This window comes from Callorhinchus milii, unplaced genomic scaffold (genome assembly GCF_018977255.1).
Source record: "Callorhinchus milii isolate IMCB2004 unplaced genomic scaffold, IMCB_Cmil_1.0 Scaffold30, whole genome shotgun sequence".
Classification (NCBI taxonomy): Eukaryota; Metazoa; Chordata; class Chondrichthyes; order Chimaeriformes; family Callorhinchidae; genus Callorhinchus; species Callorhinchus milii.
Window position 1 is genome coordinate 257,654 of NW_024704771.1, and position 6,662 is coordinate 264,315.

Sequence of the window (6,662 nt, forward strand, 5' to 3'; positions counted from 1 at the left end):
AGTGTGAGCTCCTGTCTGTACCGAGAGGAATTCTCTGTGAGGATGGCAATTGAGCTAATACACAGGATACAACAAATATACTATCCGATTCTCGCCGCATTTGGAGTACCTGGCAAGTGATTTAACCAATACATTAGTGAGATGACTGGGCAGTAAAGTAAAGCGTGTTGCCTGATTTCACTCGTAGCACTTTCCCCTCTCAATCAGAAAGGGATGGATCCCAAACACATGTCGGGATATTGACCCTTGTTGGAGGAGCCGCGATTTGAGAAAGAACGTAAAAAGAAAACTCCGACTTTCCTCATTAGATATTAAAAGACGTGCGGCACAATACGAAATGAAAAGAAATTTCATGAGGTGTGTGGGGCAGCAATCTCCGAGATAAACTTGATACATCACTTCATGGCTGTTTGTGCGCAGTTCAGCTGCCGCCTTTGGCCACAATTACAGTCATTGCCATGAAATCTAGTCAAATGCTTTGAGATGTTTGGATGACACCGGGTGGCATTGTATGATATGCTGGTCAGTCTATAAAGCGCTATTAATATATATATATATTAATACACTCAGTGGTTAGAGCACTATCAATTTACACGATATTTTGTGAACCATTTTGAGACGTCACAACAACATGTTAAGGTATTGAATCGAATGCAAGAATTTCTAATTATTATTAATAACAATAACTTCATTATTGGTGAGGGCCGAATGCGAGTCACGTCACCAATATTTTTGTGTTTGACTTTATGAAAAATAACCTCTAAGAATTACACAGAAATCCAGTGTTTCAAATTGCGTATTTATGTTACTGAATCGCACCGAATTTGATTTGCAATAAAAACTTTCGACAGGAAATGTAGTAATTCATCCAAATTTTCAAATACCCATTCCTTCTACAACGATTAGAAGTCTGTCTCTGTGTGTCGCTCCCTCTGCATGCATTTCTGTATCGCTCTCTGTCTTTTCCTCACTTTCTCTGACTTTGTATGTCTCTGTGTCGCTCTGTCTCTATATATCTTGTGGTGTCATGTAGCTCAGTGGTTAGAGCACACGCTTTGCAAGTGAGAAACCTGAGTTCAATTCCCGGCAGGTCAGGGCGAAACCTTGGGCAAGTTTCCTTACTGCTCACGCCTAATAATAATCCCTCCAAAACAAAAAAACAATAAATTGGTCATTTTGAATCTACGACTCTTTGTGGGACATTGCTGTGCGCAATTGGCTGCCGCGTTCGCCCACAAATATACAGTCAATTCACTTTACATTGTGTTCTGTGAAGCGCTTTGAGACGTCCTCCCGACGTGAAAAGCGCGATGCCAAATGCAAGGATTATTGTTATTATTATTATCTCTGTATCTCTCTGTCTCATGTGCCTGTGTATCTCAGTGTCAGTGCGAGTCTCTGTATCTCTCTGTCTGTCTATATCTTCCGCATTATGTAACCCTTTCTCTGTCTGTGGTGTTCTCTGTGCCCCTCTCTCTGCCTTTGTATGTGTTTCTGTCGCTCTGCATCATTGTGCGTTTCTATTTCTATCTCTCTTTATGTCTGTGTGTGCCTTTGTATCTCTCATTCTCTATGTATATGTGTGTGGATATCTCTACATCTCTCTTTCTCTGTCTGCATATGTCTTGATTTATCCCAGTGTATGTATCCATCACGCTGGGTGCATGTCTGTCTCTGGGTATCTCTCTGGGTTTCTCCGTTTCTGTTTAGTGTGTCTTTCCGTCTCTGTGTCTCACTCTGCCTGTGTGCATATCTCTTTGTCTCTTTCTCTTTCTATCTTTCTCTCATTCTGCATGTGTTTATTTATCTCTGTCAGTGTATATCCCTCTATCTGAATCTCCTTCTGTCTATGTATCACTTTATCGTTCTTCCAGTCTGTGTATACTTATTAGTCTGTATATCTCACTCTTTCTCTGTGCTTTTTGTATCCCACTATTTCTGTCTCTCTCTGTCTCTCTGCCAGTCTGTGTGTATTGATCTGCCTATCTCACCCCGTCTCTATATATCTCAGTTTCTCTCTCTTTGTATAGGGCGATCTCTCGGTGTGAAAGGCACTATTCGTTTGAAATGTTGTCGTTGAGTGGTTCTGTCTCACTGTATATCCCTTCTGTGTATTTCTCTCTTGCTGTCTATATTTACCTCTCTCTGTAGGTCTGTTTGTACCTCTCTGTCTGTGTCTCTGTCTCTCTATCTGTGTGTATATCGGTCTCTTTCTGAGTGTGTTTATCCCTTTGTGCGAGTTTATCTCTGTCTCTCTGAATCTCTCTGTTGCTCCCTGGGTCTCTGTCTCTCTATCAGTGCTGTGTATCTCTCCGTGTCTTTCTGAGTGTTTTTTCATCAGTTTTCGTGTGCACTTATCTCTCTTTGTGTCTGTTTTGGTGTGAATGTGTCCCCTGTTGTTGGTTTAAAAGTATTGACGATTACTCTTGCTAACCTTGCTCTTCTATTTTCCGTCGGTTTACATCAGACCTGGACAACATACACAGAGCGCTGTGTTCAAGGGCTGTATAAGAATAAGCACTGCATCCGGCGCAAAGGACGCTATATGAATGCAGCTTTTGTCCATTTGCTATATCTGTCATTACTTCTCTGTCCATCTGTTTCTCTGATTTGTTTTCCTGTCTGTTTGTCTCTGTATCTTTCAGTCTCTCTATCCTTGTCTCCGTATCTCTCTCTCTCCTCTCTCAGTATGTGTTTCTGTGACTGTCTGTTTTTCTCTGTATCTTTCTATTTATGTGTATCTGTATCTCTCTCTCTCTCTGTTTTACTGTATTTGAGTCTTTGCTAGGCAGATTTCTCGCTTTGAATCCAAAAGATTAGTGTTTGAGCTGGGAGAGATTTTGCCAGCACCAAGTCCATTGCTTTCGATTTGCACTATGTTAATTGTAGCAATGGATTAAATACAAGTTGTTGCATTGTGATGGTTATTTCTCTTTCTCTCTGTAGCGAACATCGTGTCGATTGTGATCCTGTTTCGAGGGCGGTGCGGTCTCTCCAAATGTATCACTCACTATCTGGTGTCCATGTCAGTGGCTGATCTGATGGTGATTACCATATCAGCAATTTTTTATCGAGTTATTCCTTCTTATTTCCGAAATTCGTTCGTGTTGATCACACCTGTGTGTGGAACATTAATGGTCCTGGCTGCGTCAGCTTCATCAATTTCTGTCTGGTTAACTGTGGCTTTTACCTTTGATCGATATGTGGCCATCTGTTGCCAAAATCTGAAAACAAAATATTGTTTCGAAAAATCTTCTTCAACAGTGATAGCGATATTAAGTGTGATTTCCTTTGTGGTAAACGTTCCCTGGGGTTTTGTAGTTGAACCACTGTACATAGTTAATAATATGCCATGGGGGTGCAAAGCTAAACCAAGCTACTTCACTTCTCGGGCATGGGCAGCGTTTGACACGCTTAATTACACTTTAACCCCAATTCTCCCATTCATTATGATTTTGCTGTTCAACGCCCTGACTGTCAGACACATACTGGTGGCCAGTCGAGCCCGCAGGAGATTGCGGGGACACCGTAATGGGGACAGGAATAGAGTTGTGAGCGACAGTGATCCAGAGATGAAGAACCGAAATAAATCCATCATTTTACTCTTTGCTATTTCCACCAGTTTTGTATTATTGTGGGTTACATATGTTCTATATTTCTTATACTGGAGGGTTTCAAAAACATATTCCTCCACAGTCCTTATCTATACTGCTCGGAACATTGGTGACATGCTGAAGCTTCTGAGTTCCTGTACAAACACATTTATTTACGCGGTGACCCAGACGAAATTCAGGGATGAGTTAAGCAAAGTGGTGACATTTCCATTCGTTCAAATAGTTATTTTATTTCATTAAAAATCGTTACAGTCGACTACGATAACATGTTGGATGCATAAAAATTTGGGAATATTATAATGGTTGAATGCCTTGGATACCATCCCTCTACAGTCCTGTGTAAGCGAATTTTGGGGAGATGTTTTGAAACGGTTAATCCATATGTCTGCAAATGTATGTCGCTCTCTTCGAGTGTTCTGTGCGCTTGAGTGCAGCTTTTTGTTGACGTCTCTTACACACTGTGTGTGAGAATGTCTGTGTTTTTGTATATCTCATTTGTGTGTTTGACTTTCTGTGTCACTGGGTGTGCACATGTGTTGGAAACTGGAGCCATCACTGTTCGCTCACTCTTACCACTCTTGCTTGAATGTCAGCAGTGCTAATATCACGTATATTTGCGTGATTGTATCTTTCATTCTCTCTCTCTGTCTAACACCATTCACAATCCCATCCCTCCCCACACACCAACCCCTCCACACCCACCAGACTGGTGTCATATGAACGAATCTATACAATTATTAACTGTTAAAGAACGGAAATCAAACACTATTTTTCATTCACTACATCAAAATTTACGAGGATTTATTCAAATGGGAGAAAATTCCGAAAGCAATTCAAATATTTTGTAATTTTAATAATAATATTATTATTATTTCTTGTATTTGATGTAATCTCCTATCAGCTTGTTGAGACCTCTCAAAGTACGTGAAAGAATATATTGCGAAGTAGATTTAAATATATTTTATGTGCGAAGGTTGGCAGACAATTGTGCACAGCAGTGCCTCATAACCGGTTATCGACTAAATGACCAATGTATTAGTATTAACCAAAACAGAGATATATAACTACGCTCTGCAGTTCAGCAGCACCTACGGAGATTCGAAAAAATTGGTCACTGTTTCGGGTCCATGACGCTTCATCAGAAACGTGTCAGATCATCTAAGTTGACACACTCTCCGTTCTCCGTCAATGCTGTCTGACATGTTGAGTATTCCCAGGGATCTCTGTTTTGTTTCAGATTTCAAGCACCTGCAATATTTCAAGTTTCATTTCTGGTTGTTTCTTTATTTCGGAAGAGATTACAACCCAGAAAACGATAGATTAATCCAAAGCAAGCAGTATCGGACTTACTGTTCGGTAATTATAAGCATATGTGTGCAGTAATGAAACTTGCCTGAAGTTTCGCCATGTCCAGTCCCACCTGAGAATCGAACCTGAGTCCCCTCACTTGTGAGGCGAACGCTCTAACCACTGGGAAAGAGGACTGCAGAAATCGTGGAACAATTAGGTTGAATCAAAAGTATAGCTTTAATTACAAAACAACATTTCGCTCAACCCAAATCAATCTAAAAATAACCTTAACACATGCCAGTGATATTGCAAACTGCACCCATTTTAAACCAAATTAAAAACTTTTTCTGTGACAAGTTGTATTAGGGAATGAATAATAATAATAATCCTTGCATTTGATACAACGCCTTTTCACGTCTTCGAGACAACAACAACAGAAAGATTCCATTTATAGAGCGCCTTTCACGTCGGGAGGACGTCCCAATGAGCTGTCCAGTTGGGTCAGGACCCGAGCAAGGGGGCAAATGGTCAAGGTGAGGGCAGGGAAAGGAGGAGCGAGGAGGGCTTAGAGAGTCGACAGGGGAGCTGAAGGCACGGTCAAAGAGAAAGTTCTTGAAGGAGGAAAGGGAGGAAAGAAGTTGACGGCACTGGGGGATAGAGTTCCAGAGACGAGGGGCTGAGAGGCTGAAGGCCCGGCGACCGATGGTAGGGCGGTTGGGGCGACGGTTGTGGAGCAGACCGGAGCCAGAAGAACGGAGGTTACGGGCAGGTAAGTACGGGGATATTAGGTCAGAGAGGTAGGAGGGAGCGAGGCCGTGAATGGCCTTGTAGGTGACGATGAGGATCTTGAATTCGGTTCTCTGGGGATGGGGAGCCAATGGAAGCGAGCGAGGGTGGGAGTGATGTGGTCGCGAAGCCTGGTGCGGGACAGTACACGAGCTGAAGATTTTTGAATGACCTACAGCTTGTGCAGAGAGATGCCGGGAAGGCCGGCGTGGAGAGAGTTCCCATAGTCCAGCCTTGAGGTGATAAAAGCGTGGACCAGAGTATCAGCAGCGTGAGGGGTGAGGTAGTGCCGTAGTCTTGCGATGTTCTGCAGGTGATGGAAGGCGGTGCCAGTTGTGGTGCGGATGTGAGGGAGAAAGGACAGCTCAGGGTCGAACAGAACACCGAGGTTCCTGATTGGCTTTAAGAGGTGGAGAGTGCAGCCTTGAATGCTGATGCTGTCAGCGCCAGAGGTGCGGAGGCGCTAACGCGAACCAAACAGGAGGCCTCAGTTTTACGGACGTTGAGCTGAAGAAAGTTGTCTCTCGTCCAGGACTCGATGTCGGTCAGACAGCTGTCAGGACATCGGTGGTCGTGGAGTTGAGGGTAGAGGAGGAAAGATAGAGTTGTGTGTCATCCGCATACATGTGGAAGTTAACCCCATGTCTGAAGATGATGTTACCAAGGGGGAGCATATACAGGGTGAAGAGGAGGGGACCGAGGACAGAGACCTGAGGGACACCACACGACACACTGCGGGGGGTGGAGGAAAAGCCATTCGAGGAAAAAAGGGAAGACGGTGGGAGAGGTACGACCTAAACCACTCAAGGACAGGACCTTGAAGGTTGAGCTGGGAGGACAAGCAGTGGAGGAGGATAGCGTGGTCGACCGTATCGAATGCTGCCGATTGGTTGAGGAGGACGAGGAGGCAGAGGGAGCCCTGTTCACAGATGGTCAGGATGTCATTGGTGACGTTGACAAGGGAAGTTTCTG